This window comes from Papio anubis, chromosome 16 (genome assembly GCF_008728515.1).
Source record: "Papio anubis isolate 15944 chromosome 16, Panubis1.0, whole genome shotgun sequence".
NCBI classification, from domain to species: Eukaryota; Metazoa; Chordata; class Mammalia; order Primates; family Cercopithecidae; genus Papio; species Papio anubis.
The window spans coordinates 32,057,614-32,081,253 of NC_044991.1; the positions used below are offsets into that span (position 1 = coordinate 32,057,614).

Below are 23,640 nucleotides of genomic sequence, written 5' to 3' on the forward strand. Positions count from 1 at the left end.
TGAAAAGCGTGAATGGCCAGGAGCAGTGGCTCACGCCTCTAATCCCAGCACTTTGGGAGGCCAAGGCAGGCAGATCACGAGGTCAAGAGTTCAAGACCATCCTGGCCAACATGGTGAAGCCCTGTCTCTGTTAGCTGGGCATGGTGGCACATGCCTGTAATCCCAGCTACTTGGGAGACTGAAGCAGGAGAATTGCTTGAATTGGGACCCAGGAGGCAGAGGTTGCAGTGAGTTGAGATTGCGCCACTGCACTCCAGCCTGGGCTACAGAGCAAGACTCCGTCTCAAAGAAAAAAAAAAAAGAGTGAATGGACAGTGGGGTGCAGTGGCTCACACCTGTAATCACAACACTTTGGAAAGCAGAGACAAGAGGATTGCTTTAGGCCAGGGGTTCAAGACCAGCCTGAAAAAAAAGAAAATTAACTGAGCATGGTGGCATGTGCCTATAGTCCCAGTTACTTGGGAGGCCAAGGGGGGAGGATAGCTTGAGCCCAGGAGGCTGAGGCTGCAGTGAGACTGGACTGTGCCACTGCACTCCAGCCTGGGTGACAGAGCAAGATCCTGTCTTTTTTTGTAAAAAAAAAAAAAAAAGTGGGCCGGGCACGGTGGCTCATGCCTGTAATCCCAGCACTCTGGGAGGCCGAGGCAGGCGGATCACAAGGTCAGGAGATCGAGACCATCCTGGCTAACACGGTGAAACCCCGTCTCTACTAAAAATACAAAAAATTAGCCGGGCACGGTGGCAGGCGTCTGTAGTCCCAGCTACTTGGGAGGCTGAGGCAGGAGAATGGTGGGAACCCGGGAGGCGGAGCTTGCAGTGAGTTGAGATCCGGCCACTGCACTCCAGCCTGGGCGACAGAGCAAGACTCCGTCTCAAAAAAAAAAAAAAAAAAAAAGTGAATGGAGAACAATGATTTTCAATGGGAGGGGTGTGTCAAAATATCAGGGGAAGTATAGTTTGTAAAAGAATATTCAATATACTTTCAGACTTGGAAAACGAAAATCACCTATTATTTTCAGACTACAGACTATAGAAGGTAAGGCTCAGTAAATTTTCAATCTTGTTTGCAGCAGTGATTCTCAGTGCTGGGACAAGAAGGAAAAGAACATGCCTCCCACCGCCAATGCCACCAGAATAGAAGCCAGGGAAAATTTTTTTTTTGAGACAGAGTCTTGCTCTGTCACCCAGGTTGGAGTGCAGTGGTGCGATCTCGGCTCACAGCAACCTCTGCCTCCAGGGTTCAGGCCACTCTCCTGCCTTCGCATCCGGAGCACCTGGGACTACAGGCGCCTGTCACCACGCCCGGCTGATTTTTTTTTTTTTTAGTAGAGACGGGGTTTCACCATGTTAGCCAGGATGGTCTCGATCTCCTGACCTCGTGATCCACCCGCCTCGGCCTCCCAAAGTGCTGGGATTACAGGCGTGAGCCACCGTGCCCAGCCTGGGAAATTTTTATTTACCTTATTTTAATAAAGGAGACATAGGTTACAAAATATGTTCAGAAATACTGGTATAATCTTAAAAAGAACACAATAGAATTCACTAACATTTAAGGGGTAGTCAAAAGATGAGAAGCTGGAAGAGCAACCCTTTCAGTCCAGATTGAAACAGAAAGGTAGAAAGAAAACCAAGAAAGACTGTGATCACAGAAGTCAGAGAGGCACTTCAATAAGAAGGCAGTGAACAACTGTGTCAAACGTAGTAACATGTCAAGAAGAATGAAAATAAGAAGAGTCAGCCAGGCACAGTGGCTCACGCCTGTAATCCCAGTACTTTGGGAGGCTGAGGCAGGCAGATCACCTGAGGTCAGGAGTTCAAAACCAGCCTGGCCAACATGGTGAAACCCCATCTCTACAAAAATACAAAAATTAGCTGGGCATGATGGCGGGTGCCTGTAATCCCAGCTACTCAGGAGGCTGAGGCAGGAGAATTGCTCAGAGCAGGGAGGTGGAGGTTGCAGTGGGCCAAGATCACGCCATTGCACTCCAGCTTGGACGACACAGCAAAGCTTCATCTCAAAAAAAAAAAAAAAAAAAACAGAAAAAAAAAAAAAAAAAAAAAAAAAAAAAAAGGGGGGAAGAACAGATAAAATTAATAACATTAATAACAATCTAAGCTTTTAGAAGTCTCTTCGGCGGCCAGGCACGATGGCTCACGCCTGTAATCCCAGCACTCTGGGAGGCTGAGGTGGGTGGATCACCTGAGGTCAGGAGTTCAAGACCAGCCTGGCCAACATGGTGAAACTCCGTCTCTACTAAAAATACAAAAATTAGCTGGGTGTGGTAGCAGGTGCCTGTAATCCCAGCTACTCAGGAGGCTAAGGCAGAAGAATCGCTTGAAGAACCTGGGAGGCAGAGGTTGCAGTGAGCCGAGATCATGACACTGCCCTATAGCCTGGGTGATAGACCAAGACTCCGTCTCGGAAAAAAAAAAAAAAAGTCTCTTTAGCAACAACACTCTTTTGCTAGAAAATAAAAAATAAAAGTCTCAGTATTTCTTTGGTGACAGGAATAAGAAAGTATTTGTTTTTGAATAAATGCTTTAAAGAATTGGCCAGGCGTGGCGGCTCACACCTGTAATCCCAGCACTTTGGGAGGCTGAGGCAGGCGGATCACCCGAGGTCAAGAGTTCAAGACCAGCCTGGGCAACATGGTGAAATCCCATCCCTACTAAAATACAAAAATTAGCTAGGCATGGTTGCGTGTGCCTATAATACCAGCCACTCTGGAGGCTGTGGCAAGATAATTGCTTGAGTCTGGGAGGTAGAAGTTGCAGTGAGCCAAAATCACGCCACTGCACTCCAGCCTGTGTGACAGAGCTAGACGCTAGACTCCATTTACCCCATCCCCCCAAAAAATTGATGAGCCGAGAACAGGTTCATGCCCATAATCCCAATACGGTGGGAGGCTGAGGCAGGAAGCTAGCTTGACCCCAGGAGATTGAGGCTGCAGTGAGCCTGTGATAATGCCACTGCACTCCGGCCTGAGTGACAGGGTAACACCCTGTCTCTAATTAAAAGAAAAAAAAAAAAAATTGATGTTCTCTGATTTGTTGTATTCAAATTTCTTGTATTTACCAATAATCCATTATCGCTGAAGTTGATTACCAACCCAAAAGCCAGAGACAAACTACAAATCACCGAGTTTCCAAATTTGATTTTTAGTGTAATGTTCTCCAAATTTTCTTGTAAAACCTGATTGTCTAATTATAAATGTAATCTTAATCATGAATTTCATTATCTTCTATCTTTAACTCTAGTATATATGTTAAAGCCCATATATCTATATTTGAAGGATATTTATTCATTTAAATCTAGTATAGAGTTTTCACACTTTAAATGCATATTTGTCATTCTAGTTATAAACATACCAGACCTACAGTATAAAATATCCATTCAATTTTTTTTTTTGAGACAGAGTCTCGCTCTGTTGCCCAGGCTGGAGTGCAGTGGCGCGATCTCAGCTCACTGCAAGCTCCACCTCCCAGGTTCACGCCATTCTCCTGCCTCAGCCTCCCAAGTAGCTGGGACTATAGGCGCCTGCCAGCATGCCCAGCTGTTTTGTTTTGTATTTTTAGTAGAGACAGGGTTTCACCGTGTTAGCCAGGATGGTCTCGATCTCCTGACCTCGTGATCCACCCGCCTTGGCCTCCCAAAGTGCTGGGATTACAGATGTGAGCCACTGCACCTGGCCTAATTTTAAAATTTTTTATAGAGATGGAGTCTCACTATGCTGCCCCAGCTGGTCTCAAACTCCAGGCCCCAAGTGATCCTCCCACTTTAGCCTCCCAAATTGCTGGGATTACAAGCGTGAGCCACCATATCTGGCCCCAACTTCTAATTTAGCTTGAGCTTCCAGTTGTGTAGCAACGAAGCAGCTCCTTCAGGCCTATGGTTAAATGGGGGAAAGGTCACATCCCAAGAACACTATTACATAACTAGCACATTTGTATTAAATTATAGGGCAAAGGTATTGACAATATGCCAAGTGTAAACTCCACAGCACTACTACAGGGTCAGGTCTCTAAGCACAAAATGGGAGGGAAACCCACTTCCTTTGCAACATTCTGCAGTGTCTAATAAATATATTGCACAATGGACTTTTGCATTTCTTTTTTTTTTTGAGACAGAGTCTCTCTGTCACCCAGGCTAGAGTGCAGTGGCACGACCTTGGCTCACTGCAACCTCCGCCTCCTGGGTTCAAGTGATTCTCCTGCCTTGGCCTCCCAACTAGCTGGGACTACAGGGGTGTGTCACCAAGCCCGATTAATTTTTTGTATTTTTTAGTAGAGACAGGGTTTCACCGTGTTAGCCAGGATGTTCTCGATCTCCTGACCTCCTGATCCACCCACCACAGCCTCCCATAGTGGTGGGATTATAGGCACGAGCCACCATGCCTGGATGGACTTTAGCATTTCTAATAAACATCATATATAAATTACATCTTCATGATACTGTTTCTAAAGCATTTTTCTTTTTTCTTTTTTTTTTTTTTTTGAGACAGAGTCTCGCTCTGTCGCCTAGGCTGGAGTGCAGTGGTGTGATCTCAGCTCACTGCAAGCTCCGCCTCCTAGGTTCACGCCATTCTCCTGCCTCAGCCTCCCAAGTAGCTGGGACTACAGACACCCGCCACCACGCCCAGCTAATTTTCTGTATTTTTAGTAAAGACAGGGTTTCACCGTGTTAGCCAGGACAGTCTCGATCTCTCAACCTCGTGATCCCCCTGCCTTAGCCTCCCAAAGTGCTGGGATTACAGGCGTGAGCCACCACGCCTGGCCAATAGTCTCAATTTTATAGATGGAGGAACAAGAACAATTTATTTGCCTAAAATCATACAGCTAGTTAACATCACAACCACTTAATTGGGTATACCATCTTCACTTCCTCTTAGCCCTTAACTGTATTTATTCAACACATATTTACTGCATGCCAGGCAATGTACTAGGTGAGAGGAATGCAGAAGTGAAAACACTAACACTAGTAATACGGGACGATACGGTTGCAAAACAAGGTGGTTTTCATAGTATCACAGACCCAGAATACTGAAAGAAGCAAATTTGTCAGTTTTGAGAACGGATGGGGGAAAAAACAAAAAGCTAGATTGGATGAAAAGTAATTATGACCTGGGACCATCATCTAAAGCTTTTGTAGAAGCAAGGGACAAGGGGCTCAAGTCCATCCCACTATACGCTCACCAACAGACTATTTCATCTATTTCATATCTAAAAGGCAGATATTTAGGCCAAGCATGATGGCTCATGCTTGTAATCCCAGCACTTTGGGAGGCCAAGGCAGGCAGATCACGAGGTCAGGAGTTCGAGACCAGCCTGGCCAACAGAGTGAAACCCCGTCTCCACTAAAAATACAAAAATTAGGCCAGGTGCAGTGGCTCACACCTGTAATCCCAGCACTTTGGGAGTCCGAGGCGGGCGGATCACAAGGCCAGGAGATCGAGACCATCCTGGCTAACACGGTGAAATCCCGTCTCTACTAAAAATACAAAAAATTAGCCAGGCTTGATGGCAGGCGCCTGTAGTCCCAGCTACTCGGGAGGCTGAGGCAGGAGAATGGCGTGAACCCGGCAGACAGAGCTTGCAGTGAGCCAAGATCACGCCACTGCACTCCAGCCTGCACGACAAGAGCGAGACTCGTGTCAAAAAAAAAAAAAAAATACAAAAACTAGCTGGACATGGTGGCAGGCGCCTGTAATCCCATTTACTCTGGAGGCTGAAGCAGGAGAATCACTTGAACCCGGGAAACGGAGGCTGCAGTGAGCCGAGATCGCACCACTGCACTCCAGCCTGGGCAACAAGAGCAAAACTCTGTCTCAAAAAAAAAAAAAACAGAAACTGCTATAATTTGTACAATTCAAACTATTAAACATATTATGTAACCCATCTGTTTCCTTCTGTGCCTTACTCTTTTCACTTTGTTCCTCTATTAAAGTTTCAAGTAGAGTTGTCCCTTGGTACCCATATGGGATTGGTTCCAGGATACTTGCGGATTCCAAAATCCTCAGATGCTCAAGTTCCTCATACAAAATGGTGTGGTATTTGTGTATAACCTACTCACTTCCTTCTTCTCATATATTTTTCAGTCATTTCTAGATTACTTACAATACCTAACACAATGTAAATGCCATTTAAATAGCTGTTATACTGTATTGGTATCATTTGTATTGTTTTTAGTTATTTGTGTTTTTTCCCCCAAATATTCTCCAATCGAGATTGGTGGAATCTGCAGAGACATGGAAACTGGATAAAGAGAGCTAACCGTGGCTGCAGCCAGACAGACAGCCTAAGGAAACCTAGAGTAACCTCATGCTGTGTTTATGTATTCATTTGTCATCATCTCCAAAACCAACCACAAGTAAAACATCCATGAACCTTCAACAACAAATATATATCATCCACAATTCTACAACATATTGCTTATTTTCTTTTTTAAACTAGATTTCTTTTTTTTTTTTTGAGACGGAGTCTTGCTCTGTCGCCCAGGCTGGAGCGCAGTGGCCGGATCTCAGCTCACTGCAAGCTCTGCCTCCCGGGTTCACGCCATTCTCCGGCCTCAGCCTCCCGAGTAGCTGGGACTACAGGCGCCCGCCACCTCGCCCGGCTAGTTTTTTGTATTTCTTAATAGAAACGGGGTTTCACCGTGTTAGCCAGGATGGTCTCGATCTCCTGACCTCGTGATCCGCCGTCTCGGCCTCCCAAAGTGCTGGGATTACAGGCTTGAGCCACCGCGCCCAGCCTAAACTAGATTTCTATTACAACTACCAGTCCAAGTTCCAGAATGCTACCAGTGCTGATTATATTGTAGGAATTAGACACATTTTATGAAACATAATCAGAAGGTACACAGCAGCTATTAAATCCTACTATAAGCTGGGCACAGGGGCTCATGTCTACACTTCCCAGCACTTTGGGAAGCCGAGGTGGCTGGATCACTTGCAGCCAGGAGTTGGAGACCAGCCTGGCCAACATGGCAAAACCCCATCTCTACTAAAAATATAAAAATTAGCCAGGCGTGGTGGCATGTCCCTGTAATCCCAGCTACTCAGGAGGCTGAGGCATGAGAATCACTTGAACCAGGAAAGCAGAGGTTGCAGTGAGCCTAGATTGCACCACTGCACTCCAGCCTGGGCGACAGAGGGAGACTCTGTCTCAAAAAAACCCAAAAAAACCTACTATTAGTTCTTATGTAAAGCAAACATGCAGCAACATGAAAGTCTTTTGTATGTTTCCCAAACTTGTCCCATCAAATTACTTTGGATGCCTTTTAAAAAAGACATTCCTAAACCGGGTGTGGTGGCTCACGCCTGTAATCCCAGCACTTTGGGAAGCCAAGGTGGGCGGATCACGAGGTCAGGAGATCGAGACCTTCCTGGCCAACATGGTGAAACTCTGTCTCTACTAAAAATACAAAAATTAGCTGGGCGTGGTGCACACGCTTGTAGTCCCAGCTACTTCAGGAGACTGAGAGAGAAGAATTGCTTGAACCTGGGAGGCAGAGGTTGCAGTGAGCTGAGATAGTGAAACTGCACTCCAGCCTGATGACAGAGTAAGAATCCATCTCAAAAAAAAAAAAAGAATTATTAAATACTCCAATAATACAGAGTTGAACACAACTATAATCCCAGTTTATAAAGAAAAAAATAAAAATTCGCATTCGATAAATCCATCACAAATCAAAAATCTGTAATTTTAAACATTAATAGACCAGGCGAAGTTGCTCATGCCTGTAATCCCAGCACTTTGGGCGGCCAGGCAGGCAGATCACCTAAGGTCAGGAGTTTGAGACCAGCCTGGCCAACATGGTGAAACCCCATCTCTACTAAAAATACAAAAATAAGCAGGGTGTGGTAGCGTGCATCTGCATTCTCAGCTACTCAGGAGGCTGAGCCAGAAGAACTGCTTGAACCCGGGAAGCGGAGGTTGCAATGAACCGACATCGCACCACTGCACTCCAGCCTGGACAACAGAGTAAGATTCTGTCTCAAAATAAAAAAGTCGGCCAGGCGCAGTGGCTCATGCCTGTAATCCTAGCACTCTGGGAGGCTGAGGTGGGCGGATCACGGGGTCAGGAGATCGGGACCATCCTGGCTAATACAGTGAAACCCTGTCTCTACTAAAAATACAAAAAATTAGCCAGGTGTGGTGGTGGGCGCCTGTAATCTCAGCTACTCGGGAGGCTGAGGCAGGAGAATTGCTTGAACCTGGGAGGTGGAGCTTGCAGTGCACTGAGATCGTGCCACTGCACTCCAGCCTGGGCAACAGAGCGAGACTCCGTCTCAAAAATAAATAAATAATTAAAATTAAAATTAAATTAAAAAGCAAACTTAACAACAACAACAAAAACTAAGCTTCTTGGGCCGGGTGCGGTGGCTCGAGCCTGTAATCCCAGCACTTTGGGAGGCCGAGATGGGCGGATCACGAGGTCAGGAGATGACCATCCTGGCTAACATGGTGAAACCCTGTCTCTACTAAAAAACACAAAAAACTAGCCAGGTGAGGTGGCGGGCGCCTGTAGTCCCAGCTACACGGGAGGCTGAGGCAGGAGAATGGCGTGAACCCAGGAGGCGGAGCTTGCAGTGAGTGGAGATCAGGCCACTGCCCTCCAGCCTGGGTGACAGAACAAGACTCCATCTCAAAAAAAAAAAAAAAAAAAATTAAGTTTCTTGGTTATCAGCTCTTTAGTCTCACGACTCACCAGTGGCTTGAATAGGGAATTTTTTTTAGGTTCCACAAGTTAACATGGAGTCCAAAGCTATTTTCTAATCCATGCTTTACCAGCTCCTACTGAATTCTAGGACTTTCTCTGAAAGAGCGTAAAATAATCCTAATAAAAATTATTAAATGGCCGGGTGCGGTGGCTCACACCTGTAATCCCAGCACTTTGGGAGGCTTAAGGCGGGCGGATTACCTGAGGTCGGGAGTGAAGACCTCACAAGAGTGAAACTCCATCTCAAAATAAAATTATGAAATGGCAACAAATTCACCCCACCCATCTGAAACATGCAACTGAACAAGTATCATTTTTAAAACTCACCAGACACTAGAACTCTAGAGTAGACACTACTCCCTTTCCAATTGAAACAGGCCTAATTGTTCAATCCTGTGTTAAGAGCTACCCAAAAATATTTTCACTTAGAAGTTGGCATTTGCAGATAATTCACAGACGACTGCCTTACTTTTATCCTGTCCTAAATAATCTGACTTTCACAATAATGAGGCTTCCTGTATATGGCTTGTGTAAAATGAGAACATAAAATTCAGTTACTGTTCCACTTCTAGATATGTACCAGAGAAAAATGAAAACACATGTCTACACAAAAATTTGCACATGAATGCTCAAAGCAGCATTACAGACCAGGCGTGGTGGCTCATGCATATAATCCCAGCACTTTGGGAGGCGGAGGCAGGAGGATCACTTGAGTCCAACAATTTCGGACCAGCCTGGGCAACATGGCAAAACCCCATTTCTAAAAAAAATACGAAAAAATTAGCTGGGTATGTTGGTGTGTGCCTGTAGTCCCAGTTACCCAGGACGCTGAGGCAGGAGAATCGCTTGAACCCAGGAGACAGAGGTTGCGGTGAGCTGAGATGGCGCTATCGCACTCCAGCCTGGGCAACAAGAGTGAAACGCCATCTCAAAAAAAAAAAAAAAAAAACTGGCTGGGCGCGGTGGCTGACGCCTGTAATCCCAGCACTTTGGGAGGCTGAGGTGGGCGGATTACGAGGTCAGGAGATGAAGACCATCCTGGCTGACACAGTGAACCCTCGTCTCTACTAAAAATACAAAAAATTGGCCAGGCGTGGTGGAGGGCGCCTGTAGTCCCAGCTACTCAGGAGGCTGAGACAGGAGAATGGCGTGAACCCAGGAGGGAGAGCTTGCAGTGAGCCAAGATTGCGCCACTGCATTCCAGCCTGGGTGACAGAGTGAGACTCCATCTCACAAAAAAAAAAAAAAAAAAAACCTTTCCATGAACTGATTCTTAAAATGTGCTATGTCCATACCATGGAATAAAAATATAATGCAGCAATAAAAAGGAATGAAGTACTGATACACACTACATCTTGGATAAACTCTGAAAACATTAATGCTAAGTGAAAGAAGCCAGACAGGCAGGGTGTGGTGGCTCACGCCAGTAATCCCAGCACTTTGGGAGGCCAAGATCACCTGAGGTCAGGAGTTGGAGACCAGCCTGGCCAACATGGCTAAACCCCGTCTCTACTACAAATACAAAAATTAGCTGGGTGTGGTGGCGCCCACCTGTAATCCCAGCTCCTCAGGAGACTGAGTCAGGAGACTCGCTTGACCCTGGGAATCGGAGGTTGCAGTGAGATCACGCCACCGCACTCCAGCCTGGCGAAAGAGTGAGCCTCCATCTCAAAAAAAAAAAAAAAAAGAAAGAAAGAAAAGAAGAAGCCAGACACAAAAGACCACATATTGGTCACGCACGGTGGCTCACAAAGAAAAAAAAAACCACGTATTATGTGATCCCATTTATGTGAAATCTCCAAAATAGGCAAATCCATAGACACAGAAAGTAGATCAGTGGTTGCGGGAGGTGGGAGTAGAGGGGCCAGTAATAAAGAATGACTGCTAATGGGTATGGGAGTCTCTTTTTGAAGTGATGAAAATGATTGTGGTGGTAGGTGTACAACTCTGTAAATATACTAAAAAGCAGTGAACTGTACAATGGTGAGTTGTATATTAATTATATTTCAATAAAGTTGCTAAAAAAAATTCAGCTACTCCGATCCTTTTGTGGTTCATAAAGAACTGGGTTTCATGCTAATGCGTGACATGTGACTCCCTCAAACCATGTTACCTCTTGGGCTCACTGGCACATTACCGTCTGAGGAGGAAAAATAAAAAAAATAAACTAATCTGAAAATACTACCTACCCCCACTCTGTATATATATTAAACAAGAACTCTTGGTGAACATTTACTTGGAATAAGATACAAATCAAAATCCTGTCTGAAAAATGATAAATGCAGACTGGAACTACGTTTAAAACTTGTGTTTTGTATGCCTAAAGTATTTCAAAATAAAAAATATATATATATATATATATTTAGGCCGGGCGCGGTGGCTCATGCCTGTAATCCCAGCACTTTGGGGGGCCGAGGCAGACGGATCACGAGGTCAGGAAATCGAGACCATCCTGGCTAACACAGTGAAACCCAGTCTCTACTAAAAAAATACAAAAAATTAGCCAGGCGTGGTGGCGGGCGCCTGTAGTCCCACCTAATCGGGAGGCTGAGGCAGGAGAATGGTGTGAACCCAGAAGGCAGAGTTTGCAGTGAGCCGAGATTGCGCCACTGCACTCCAGCCTAGGCGACAGAGTGACACTCCATTTCAAAAATATATATATACACGTATATTTATTTAATGAATAAATATATATATATTTTTTGAGTCAGAGTCTCTCTCTGTCACCCAGACTGAACAATCGCAGCTCACAGCAGCCTTGATCTCCCGGGCTCAAGCAGTCCTCCCTCTCGCCTCAGTCTTCCAAGTAGCTGGGACCTATGCCTGGCTAATTTTTTTTTTTTTTTTTTTAATTTCTTGTGAAGACAAGGTCTCCTTATGTTGCCCGGGCTGGTCTCGAACTCCTGGGCTCAAGCAATGCTCCTGCCTGAGCCTCCCAAAGTGCTGGGATTATAATAAGCCATCGCATACAGTCAAATAAAATGCTTTTAATAATGATTATTACTGTTGCAAACCACTTGTCCTAAAAGCTTAGTGTGTTTGATATTTAATAAATGTTTATTAGATTATGCGCTAGTAAACGCAAGTCTGTTTTTTTACAAGACTGGTTGGATATAGCCTTAGACATCTTTCAATTGAATTCAACTACTGGTCCTTGCTGTAGGAGACAGCTTAAAATAAAATAAAAAGTGAATCCAACTACTGAATATACTCTTCCACATAAAAAATGAGCCATTGGAAAAAAAAATACAGAATAGTACCTGACCATTCAGAGTAAAAAGATTTTCAATACCTTTAACTGCCTATTACCAAATGAAGAATGCTTCATTTGGGGGAGACAGGGGGCTAAAAATGAAAAGAATACTTCATGGGGGGGGTGTAAAAACGAAAGTATCACCCGGCATGGTGGCTCACACCTGTAATCCCAACACTTCGGGAGGCCGAGGCGGGTGGATGACCGGAAGTTGGGAGTTCGAGACCATCCTGACCAACATGGTGAAACCCCGTCTCTACCAAAAATACAAAATTGGCCAGGCGTGGTGGCGCATGCCTGTAATCCCAGCTACTCGGGAGGCTGAGGAAGGTGAATCGCTTGAACCCAGGAGGCGGAGGTTGCGGTAAGCCGAGATCAAGCCATTGCACTCCAGCCTGGGCAATAAGAGTGAAACTCTTGTCTCAAAAAAAAAGAAAAGAAAAAAAGAATGTATCTGAAGGGTGTGGCAACTAACTCATCCAAGGTCACACAAGTCAGGGCAGAGAGCAACATTCTGCTTTATACTAAACCTCCAGGGGAAATCTTACAATTTCGCCATAGAAGTTTTTGTTTTGTTTTACGTAACAACAACAACAACAAAAATAAAAGTAAGGAGAGAGGGCTGTCAGCTTAGTTCACAACTTCTAAACAGAGACAGTGAGATAGCTATTTTGGATAAACAAACACTTGTGCAGGGAGTGGCTGGGAGCTAACCAAAGCTATCAGTCAACAGCATGGGAACAAGTGGACAGATCCGTCCGATTTTCAACGCTAGGTTAGAGCCTCCACTCAAAAAGTCGGTTATGAAGGCAAAAAACAGGATCTTCACAGAATGTTGGGAGGATAAATCAAAGAGGAAAAATGACTCCATGTGAACTGTATTGCCTGCAAGGGCAAGAAGGCAGTTTTTTTCTGAAAAAAGAATGGGTGTCAGAACAGCAGTGAATTAAGGTTAAGAAACAAGACTTCTAACAATCTCTGAAAAGAAACGACTAAGACTGGCAAAGATAATCTTCAAGTGTCCTAAGGGAATCGCAGGAAAACCTTTCCCTCAACCAAAAAGAAGTCGCCGTTCCCCAGTTTAGCCCTAAAAATGGACCCGGGTTTTCCACGTGAAGCTGTCTGTGGGGAAGGACAGCGGCGTGGAGCCAGGGCCGAGCTCCTCCGCCTCCGGCACCCCACGCCGGGAGAAGCCTGCTCAGCGGCGGGGCCGGGCGGCCAGGTCTGGTCTGGGTGAAGCGGACCCCTAAGTTCCGAGCACCTTCGGACGAAGGAGCGCCGGTGTAGACACACACACTCAAACTCACGCGTCGTCGGAACCACTGGGGTGTCAGCCGGTGGCTCGATACGGTCTCTGGGCACTTTCCTACCCAGGTGAAAACCACCTCCTCACACAGCTCAGCCTTCCCGGAACCCCACTCCCCTCACCTGGCCCTGGCCCCTGCCCCAGAAGAGATGAAAGAGGCGGCGGCGGCGCTTGCTTCCGACAGGGTCCCCCAGCGGCGGTGAAGGCTCCGACCCGCGGCCCTAATCTACCGCCGCCGCCATGTTGGAGGGTGAGGTCACCCCGGCGTGCCTTCGTCACGGCCGGCGTCGGGGCGGGACCTGGGCGACCGGAGAACCGGAAGGGTATCCGGAGCGGAAGCACAGACCACCGAGGCCGGAGGTCTCTCCGCGCAGATGTGACCTGAAGACCCAAACCCTCCTAGCCCGCCCAAGTCTATGATTGCTGACGCTCGGAAATTCCGTCTCCCAAATAATTTCTGGAGTCGAGGGATTGGGATTCTGACTGGCTGGTCGGTGGGCTGGCGATTCCAGGGAAAGAAGCCTTAGTGCGTACACAGCCTATGTTCAGTTCCACAAACATGTGTTGAGTTTCAAGTGTTTGCCAAGGGAGCAGGTCAAAGACGTATCTACACAGTCACTACAGCGGCGGTGTTCGCCGCTAGTTGGGGCAGATGGTCCTTGAAGGTTGGGAAGGAATTCCGGGGAGGGGATATAGCGGGGTCGTATAGAGAGGTCCTAGGCGAAGGGAGCTGGCTGAGCAGAAGTGCCACGGCATGAAGGAAGTCCTAACAATACTAACCCGTTTTTGTTAACAGTACCTAGCACAGCGCCTGGAACATACTTTTGTTAATGGATGTTTGTTTACTTGAATCCAAGAGTTCTTTGGAGGAGTATCGGAAGGTATGTAGGAGAGAGGATACAATATGTTTTAGGGAGAGCAAATTGCCCGTGGTGTGTGTACTGAACTGGAACAAGGAGCGCATTGACAAGGAGAAGACTGAGCCAGATCAGAAGTGATAAAATCCCTGATGGGAAGGCGGTAGCGGTGAAACCACGCCTGTAATCCCAGCACTTTGGGGAGGCAGTGAGTGAGGATCCTAGGAATGTCAGGAGATGAGACCACAGTGAAACCCCGTCTCTACTAAAAATACAAAAAGTGTAGGCTGGTGGTGGAAGCCTGTAGTCCCAGCTACTCAGGAGGCTGAGGCAGGAGAATGGCGTGAACCGGGGCCGGGCTTGCAGTGAGCCGAGATCGCGCCACTGCACTCCAGCCTGGTGACAGCCGAGACTCCGTCTCAAAAAAAAAAAAAAAATCCTGATGGGGAGTGACTGCCAGTGGATACAGGGTTTCTTTTTGGGGTGATGGTGGCACGACTCTCTGAAATACTGAAAACTATTGAATTGTACACTATAGGTGAATTGTATGGTATGAGATCTATATCTCATACAAAGCTACTCTAAATGAAGTGATTTAAAATAGTTGAACTGCGGCCGGGCGCGGTGGCTCACGCCTGTAATCCCAGCACTTTGGGGCAGGAGGCAGTTGGATCGCGAGGTCGGAAATCAAGACCGTCTGTAGAAGCCACAGTGAGAGCCCGTCTCTACTAAAACACGAAACTAGCGAGACCCAGGTGGCTGAGGCCTGTAGTCCCAGCTACTCCGGGAGGCTGAGGCAGGAGAATGAAGTGAACCCGGGAAGTAATTTGCAGTGGCTGAGATGCGGCCACTGCACTCCAGCCCGAGGCGACAAGCGAGAACTCCCGTCTCATCGTTGAACTACTATTATTAGGAGCTGAGTACCTAGGATGCCTAGCCAAGTGACTGAGAATAGTGCCACTAATAAGAGACATAGAGAGTTTTGCAAAGGAAAAGCTTGGTGACCTTGGAGAACTAATGGTAGAGACCAGGTGGGGTAGATCACTCCTGTAATCCCAGCACTTTGAGGAAGCCCGGGTGGCCGAGGATCACTTGAGATTAGGAGTTTCAGGCCTGCCTGGCAACATAGTGAAACTCCCCATCTCTACTAAAAATACCAAAAGCCATGCAAAATACAAAAAATTGGCTTGACATTGAAACCGAGCCCCTCTCATCTCAGTCAATCCATGTCCTCAGCCATCTAAAAACAAAGCCAAAGTCAATCGGCTCGCTCGTAAATATCCGCTCTAAAATATGCCGCGGCCAGCTGCTTGGGAGGCGAGGCAGAGAATACGCTTGAACTGGGGAAAGTTTGCGGTGAAATAGTAACCATAAATGAAACTTTTTGAGGCCGGAATGCTCTGTTTGGGCTGCGGGTGCGGTGAATGTAAACCGGCGACGCACTCGCCTTTCCGGGTTCAGTAATTTATAGCGCCGGCACTCCCGGTAACTGAGATTTCGAGCATGCCACCAGCGCCCTTATTTGCGTATTTTAGTGAAACAGAGATTTCTCCGTTAGTTAGGCTGGTCGCGAACTCTAACCTCAGAGTGATCTGCCACGTAACCTCTAAGCTGGGATTGCGTATTTTTTATAGAGGCGGTTTCACCATGTTGGCCAGGTAGTCTGGTACTCACGACCTCGAGATCAGCCCGCATCAGCCTCCCAAAGGCCTGGGATTACGGGCGGCTGGCTTCCAGCACCTGGCCACTAATTTTACTTTTTAAGGTCTGTGCAGTTCGCTGTATGTACACTTTACCTAAAGTAACTTTCAAAATGTAACGGCGATAATTTATTTTGGAAGTGCCACCCTTACCAATTTGATGCATGCTTAAAGTTCATTTATTTCACATTGCTCTCAGTCTTTTCCTTTATTGATTTTTTTTTCCTCCAGACAAGGTCTTGCTCTGTGCGCCCGGAAAACTGTGAGATGCAATGTGATCTCCTTCACCTAATTCACCTCCTGGGTTCCAAGCGATTCTCATAGCCAGCCCTCCTGGCTGCTTTATTGAATGCCTCCCCTCCTAACTAATTTTTGTATTCTTAGTAGAGATAGAGGTTTAGCCATGTGTTGGCAGGCACAGTCTCCGCTCCCTGGCCTTGGGTGATCCACCCTGTCTTAACCTCAAAATGCTGGTCCCAGGCTCCACCATGTCTAGTCTTATTTTGAGACAGGTGTAAACTTCTGTTACCCAGCCTGGAGTGCAGTGGTACAATCATACCTCACTGCATCCTTTTTTTTTTTTTTTTTTGAGATAGGAGTTTATTCTTTGTTGCCCAGGCTGGAGTACAGTGGTGCGATCTCGGCTCACTGCAACCTCCACCTCCTGGGTTCAAGTGATTCTCCTGTCTCAGCCTCCCGAGTAGCTGAGATTACAGGCACCCGCTACCACGCCTGGCTAATTTTTTGTATTTTTAGTAGAGACAGGGTTTCACCATGTTGGCCAGGCTGGTCTTGAACTCCTGACCTCAGGTGATCCACCCGCCTCAGCCTCCCAAAGTGCTGGAATGACAAGCGTGAGCCACCACGCCCGACCTCACTGTATCCTTGACCTCCTGGGCTCACAATTGTTCCACCTCAGCCTCCCAAGTATCAAGGACCACAGGTTTGTGCCAGCTTTTATAGCTAAGTTTTTTTTTTTGACAGAGTCTCCCTCTGTCGCCCAGGCTGCAGTACAGTGGCAGATTTCTGCTCACTGCAACCTCCACCTCCTGGGCTCAAGTGATTCTCCTGCCTCAGCCTCCAAAGTAGCTGGGATTACAGGCATGCACCACCATGCCCGGCTAATTTTTGTATTTTTAGTAGAGATTAGGTTTCACCGTGTTGGCCAGGCTGCTCTCCAACTCCTGACCCCAAGTGATATGCCCACCTCAGCCTCCCAAAGTGGTGGGATTACAGGCATGAGCCACCACGCTGGGCCACACATGGCTAATTTTTTAAAAATATTTTTGTAGGCCAGACACGGTGGTTCACGCCTGTAATCCCACCACTTTGGGAGGCCAAGAGGGACGGATCGCACAGTCAGGAGATGGAGACTATCCTGGCCAACAGGGTGAAACCCCGTCTCTACTAAAATACAAAAAATTAGCTGGATGTGGTGGCACGCACCTTCAGTCCCAGCTACTCAGGAGGCTGAGGCAGAAGAGTCACTTGAACGTTGGCCCGGTGCAGTGGCTCACGCCTGTAATCCCAGCACTTTGGGAGACTGAGGCGGGCGGATCACAAGGCCAGGAGATGGAGACCATCCTGGCAAACACAGTGAAACCCGGTCTCTACTAAAAATACAAAAAAATTAGCCAGGCGTGGTGGCAGGCGCCTATAGTTCCAGCTACTCGAGAAGCTGAGGCACGAGAATGGCGTGAACCCGGGAGGCAGAGGTTGCAGTGAGCCGAGACCACGCCAATGCACTCCAGCCTGGGCGACAGAGTGAGACTCCGTCTCAAAAAAAAAAAAAAAAAAAAGATTGTTTTTGTAGAGATGGGTCTGGCTATGTTCCCCAGGCTGCTCACAAACTCCTGGCCTCAAGCAATTCTCCCATCTTGGCCTCCTAAAGCTCCTGGCCTTCCCTTTTTAATTTTATTTTTTGAATATATATTTTGAGACTAGACATACAGGTCAATGGAACAGAATAGAAAACCCAGAATTGTTAACTAATTTTCAACAGAAGTGCTAAGGCATTTCAATGAGGAAAGAGATTGTCTTTTCAGCAAATTGCATAAAATAATATTAGCCCTTTTATAGAAATTATTTGACTTTAATCACAGCAGTTTATGGTATTTGGAGGTTTTTTCTTTTTTTTTTGAGATGGAGTCTCACTCTGTCACCCAGGCTGGAGTGCAGTGGCATGATCTCGGCTCACTGCAAGCTCCGCCTCCCAGGTTCATGCCATTCTCCTGCCTCAGCCTCCCCAGTAGCTGGGACTACAGGCGCCCGCCACCACGCCTGGCTAATTTTTCTGCATTTTTAGTAGAGATGGGGTTTCACCATGTTAGCCAGGATGGTCTCGATCTCCTGACCTTGTGATCCACCCGCCTCAGCCTCCCAAAGTGCTGGGATTACAGGCGTGAGCCACTGCACCCGGCCAGAGTTATTTTATTTTAATTTTTTTTTTTTTTTAGTAGAGATGGGGTTTCACCATGTTGGCCAGGCTGGTCTCAAACTCCTGACCGTGTGATCTACCCACCTCGGTCTCCCAAAGTGCTGGGATTACAGGTGTGAGCCACCACGTCCGGCCCTTTTTATTTAATTTTTTACAGTTTTCTTTGGTACAGATAGTGTCTTGCTGTGTTATCCAGGCTTGTCTTGAACTTGTGGCCTCAAGTGATCCACCTGCCTTGGCCTCCTGAAGTGCTGGGATTATAGTCATGAGCTACTGCACCTGGTCAGTTTTGGGGGGAGTTCTGGACAGATTTTAAGAGGCGCTACAAATCTCTATCCTACCGCCTAATGTGGTTATCTACTCTAAACTAGACTCTACTCATTTAATTCATTTCCAGTCATCAGTTGTTTGTTGCTTTTTTTTTTCTTCTTCCTTTTGAGACAGAGTCTCTACTTCTACTCTGTTACCCAGGCTAGAGTACAGTGATGTGATTACGACTTACTGTAGCCTTGACTTCCCAGGCTCAAGCAATCCTCTGGCCTCGTACTCCCAAGCAGCAAGAACTACAGGCTGGTCTCAAACTCCTGGGCTCAAGTGATCTGCCTGTCTCAGCCTCCCAAAGTGCTAGGATTACAGGTGCCAGCCACCGCACCTGGCCAATCAATCGTTAATTGAATCCCTGCCATTAACCAGGCTGGATGCTAGCAAAAGCAATGATGAGTACATCAGACGTGGTCCCTCTTGTGAAACTAACATCTTAGTTGGAAAACCAGAAAAGAAAAACATTGAAAGAGAAAAAAAAGTAAAAATTATTTAAGATGATGGCATGGGTCAGGTGCAATGGCTCATGCCTGTAATCCCAGCACTTTGGGAGCCTGAGGCGGGTGGATCGTGAGGTCAGGAGTTCCAGACCAGCCTGGCCAACATAGTGAAACCCCATCTCTATTAAAAATACAAAAAAATTAGCTGGGCATGGTGACTCGTGCCTGTGGTCCCAGCTACTCGGGAGACTGAGGCAGGTGAATCGCTTGAACCCAGGAGGTGGAGGTTGTGGTGAACTGAGATCACTCCACTGCACTCCAGCCTGGGCGACAGAGCAAGACTCCATCTCAAAAAAAACCAAAACAAAACAGACAAACAAAAAAGAAGGTGGCAGGCCCTGAAACAGACAAGGTTTCACTGGAATAGCGAAGAAGGTGAGAGGGTGGTCAGGATAAGCTCTCCCCAAAGAGATTCTGAGACCTAAAGGATGAAAACTAAGTTAAGTGGTACGTGGAAGAAAAGAACTTCTCAAGCAGAAAACTTGATGTTTTCAAAAAAACGGAAAGGAAAGCAGTAAAGCTTTGAGGTAGTGTACAAAGGGAGGAGGGGTCATGAGGGCAGGCAAGTATACAGGGCCAGACTCAGTAGTCTCATCTACTAGAGCCAGCGGGGAAGGCTTCAGGAGCAAGCGGAAGCCATGACAGAGTTGTAAATTGGGGAGTGACTTGATGCCATCTAGGTTTTAAATCACTGTAGCATAGTGATGTGGTTGGAAAGAGGCAAAAAGTGCAGACACCTAAGTTAGAGTTACTATTTTTGGCTACACTTTGTTTTTTCTTTTTCAAATTATTTGCTCAACATTGAAGGACAGATTATTTACATTTACTTCTAGTCTTTCCCGCTTTGTCCCCCTGAGCAAACTCCAGCGTTAAGCGTATTTATCCTGCTGATTCGGTATCTAGTAAACCTGCCTGGGTGTAGGTGAGAGCACATGAACCATCTCTTTCTGACTAACCTGACAGGAATCTAGGCCAGTGATTTTGGTGAAGCCACAAATAGGCTTATCTAGGAGTGGAGTTTTTTGGAACTTGTCTGAAAATATGTTTTAAAATGTCTCCACAAGACCTAGGCGTGTAGGAGAAAATTGGATTTGGAAAACTACCAACCGGCTCATCTTTGCATGTACTCATAACAACTCTTTCCCTCCAGAGGTTATCTCTGTAAAGCTTACCACATTCCTTTCAGACAGGACCTGGCCTGTTCCTTGGTGAATCAGCAAAACTGAACAAAATGGAGTTTTAAAGAGAAACTAACATGGGGGAGGAGTAGGTGCCGCAAAAGGGGATAGTAACTATATCTACGATTTGTTTTTCAAGTGAAGTCTTGAAGTAAATGTGACAAATATTAATTGTTAATTTTGGGTAGTGGTACATGGCATGGGAATAAATTATTCTTTGTATTTTTATGTATTTTCTAATGTCTCAAAATAAAAATAAGTAAATCGTGGCCAGGCGCAGTGGCTCATGCTAGCCCACTGGGAGGCCAGGCCAACAGATCCTGAGCCAGGAGTTCAGACCAGCCTAGCCAACATAGGTAAATGCTGTCTCTACCAAAATACAAAAGTGGCGGGGCATGGTGTGCGTGCCTGTAGTCCCAGCTACTCGGGAGGCTGGCTGGAGGTGCTTGAACCCGGGGAGGCAGGAGTTGCAGTGAGCCAGAGATCCTTTCACTGCCTCAGCTTGGTGACAGAGCGAGACTCTCCATCTCAAAAAAAAAAAGAAAGAGAGAAGAAGATTCATAAGATTATCACACTGTTTTCCAAAAAACAAAAGCACGGTTAATCTAGACAGTGCTACATCCATTCAGGACATTAATTTCAGAAACAATTTGACATGTGGCATTAGACTGCTGCTTCTACTCTCCAAATCCTGTCATTTGCAGAACACTATAAAAATAGAGGAGGAATTGTAATCAAAATGTGTTAATTCCATCTCAGCCTGACCTAGGGATGCTAGAGGGTGGCATACTCCTGAAATCTGTTTTTTAGGATGATAAAGAATGAAGCTATTAATGCAAAAGGTGAACAAAATTAGACAATCCAATCTAGTTTAGCTTAAAAGTGATCAAGTCAAGGTCAATTGCATCAGTTTCTGTTGCCCTGTTTTATTGTTCTGTGGCTAAATCCTTCCTTTATCCAGCATTATCAGTACTTTCAAATATGTATACCAATATGTACACCAATATGTCATACACTACAAGGAACACTGTGCACTAGTACAAATGGAAAAAATGGCAACATGTATTAATAAATATATTAATGGCAGCATTTATTGTTCTGTGGGTAAATCTTTCCTTTATCCAGCATTATCAGTATTCTGAAATAGATATATCAAATATGTATACCAATCTGTCATACACTACAAGGAACATTGTACACTATGGGGAAAAAAATGGCAGCATGTATTAACAGCCTTAAAAATATGTGTACCAGCTGGGCGCTATAGCTCACGCCTGTAATCCCAACACTTTAGGAGGCCAAGGCGGACAGATCACAAGGTCAGGAGTTCGAGATTAGCCTGGCCAATACAGTGAAACCCAGTCTCTACCAAAAATAACAAAAATTAGCTGAGCGTGGTGGTGCGCACCTGTAGTCCCAGCTACTCAGGAGGCTGAGGCAGAAGAATCACTTGAACCTGGGAGGTGGAGGTTGCAGTGAGCTGAGACTGCGCCACTGCACTCCAGCCTGGGCAACAATAGCGAAACTGATCTCAAAAAAAAAAAACAAAAACCACATACATATCTATACATATAGATAGAGATATATGTACCATTCCCACTAAAAGGACAAAGAGCTGAGGTGAGAGGATCCCCTGAGCCCAGGAGTTCAAGACCAGCCTGGCAAACACTGCAGGACTCTGTCTCAATTTTAAAAATAAAATTAAAAAGGGGCAAACGGACATCATGTACTTGCTGATGTGTTGCAAAGAGGACATCAAAGAGTATCACACATGTAGTACTCCTGCTATAATGCGTAACCTGAATCTAATTATGAGGTAACTGTCAAAACCCAATTGAGGCTGGGCACAGTGGCTCACACCTGTAATCCCAGCACTTTGGGATGCCAAGGCAGGCAGATCATCTGAGGTCAGGAGTTCCAAGAACAGCCTGGCCAACATGGCAAAACCCTATTTCTACTAAGATACAAAAATCAGCAGGGTGTGGGGGTGGGCGCCTGTAATCCCAGCTGCTGGAGAGGCTGAGGCAGGACAATCTCTTGAACCTGGGAGGCAGAGGTTGCAGCGAGCCAAGTTGGCACCACTGCACTCCAGCCTGAGCGACAGAGTCTTCTGTCTCAAAAAAAACAAAACAAAACAAAAAAAATTGGTTTTCTACAACTGGCCTATATTCTTCGAAATGTCACTATCAAGAAAGATAAGTCTGAGGAAACTCTTCCATATTAAAGGAGACTAAAAAGACATCACTAATACAGTAAGTGATCCTGGATCCAATCCAGGTTATAAAGGGTATAAAGTAAGCTTATAAGAAGGTTATAAAAGGTTAAAAAGTACGGTTATAAAAAAAGGTTATGGCCTGCCACGGTGGCTCACCCCTGTAATCCCAGCACTTTGGGAGGCCAAGGCGGGCAGATCACCAGAGGTCGGGAGTTCAAGACCACCCTGGCCAACATGCTGAAACCCCGTCTCTACTAAAAATGCAAAAATTAGCTGGGTGTGGTGGCAGGTGCCGGTAATCCCAACTACTGGGGAGGCTGAGGCAGGAGAATCAATTGAACCCAGGAGGTTCAATTGTGGTGGTGGTTGTGGTGAGCCGACATGGTGCCACTGCACTCTAGTCTGGACAATAGAGCGAGACTCTGTCTCAAAACAAACAAAAAAAAGTTATAAAGTACATTGATGGATTGATGGGACAAAGAAATTTTTTTTTTTTTTTTTTTTTTGAGACGGAGTCTCACTCTCATTGCCCAGGCTAGAGTGCAGTGGCACCATCTGTGCTCACTGCAACCTCCATGTCCTGGGTTGAAGCACTTCTCCTGCCTCAGCCTCCCGAGTGGCTGGGATAACAGGCATGCACCACCACACCCTGCTAATTTTGTATTTTTAGTAGAGATGGGGTTTCTCCATGTCGGTCAGGCTAGTCTCGAACCCCCGACCTCAGGTGATCCACCTGCCTTAGCCTCCGAAAATGCGGGGATTACAGGCGTGAGCCACTGCGCCTGGCCTGGGGCAAAGCAAATTAATTTTCAGCCTAGTAAACTAAATTTCCTGAATTTGCTACATCCTTGTTCTTATGACACACTAAAACAGGAAGTGTGTGTGTGTATGAAAATAAAGTGTTAACGTACATGTAACAAAATGTGCTTGAATCCCGGTGAAGGAGGTCAATGCAGTATTCTTTTTTTTTTTTTTTTTTTTTTTTTTGAGACAGAGTCACAAGCAGTAAGCCAGGCTGGAGTACGGTAAGAGCGATCTGCGACTCACTGCGAAGCTCCGCCTCCCGGAGTTCCAGCAGCCATTCTCCTGCCTCAGCCTCACGTGCTAAGGACCCTGGCATCGCCGCTTCATGCGGCTAATTTTGCATTTTTAGT

General features: G+C 46.2%; 1 protein-coding gene and 1 non-coding gene across 16 annotated transcripts in view; one reads left to right on the forward strand and one right to left on the reverse strand.

Annotated features, from left to right (window-relative positions):
- The window catches only part of BCL2L13 (BCL2 like 13), a 98,004-nt gene extending 83,856 nt beyond the window's left edge, over window positions 1-14,148 (reverse strand). For all 15 annotated transcript variants that reach the window (XR_652656.4, XR_652655.4, XR_002515289.2 and 12 more), the window contains exon 1: window positions 13,401-14,148. The gene's annotated coding sequence lies outside the window, so the exon portion shown is untranslated. The remainder of the gene's footprint in view (window positions 1-13,400) is intronic.
- Window positions 10,761-10,865, forward strand: LOC116270914. Its single transcript, XR_004179217.1, has one exon. It is a non-coding gene; the product is annotated as a small nucleolar RNA U13 (small nucleolar RNA).
- Window positions 14,149-23,640: the final 9,492 nt, after the last annotated feature.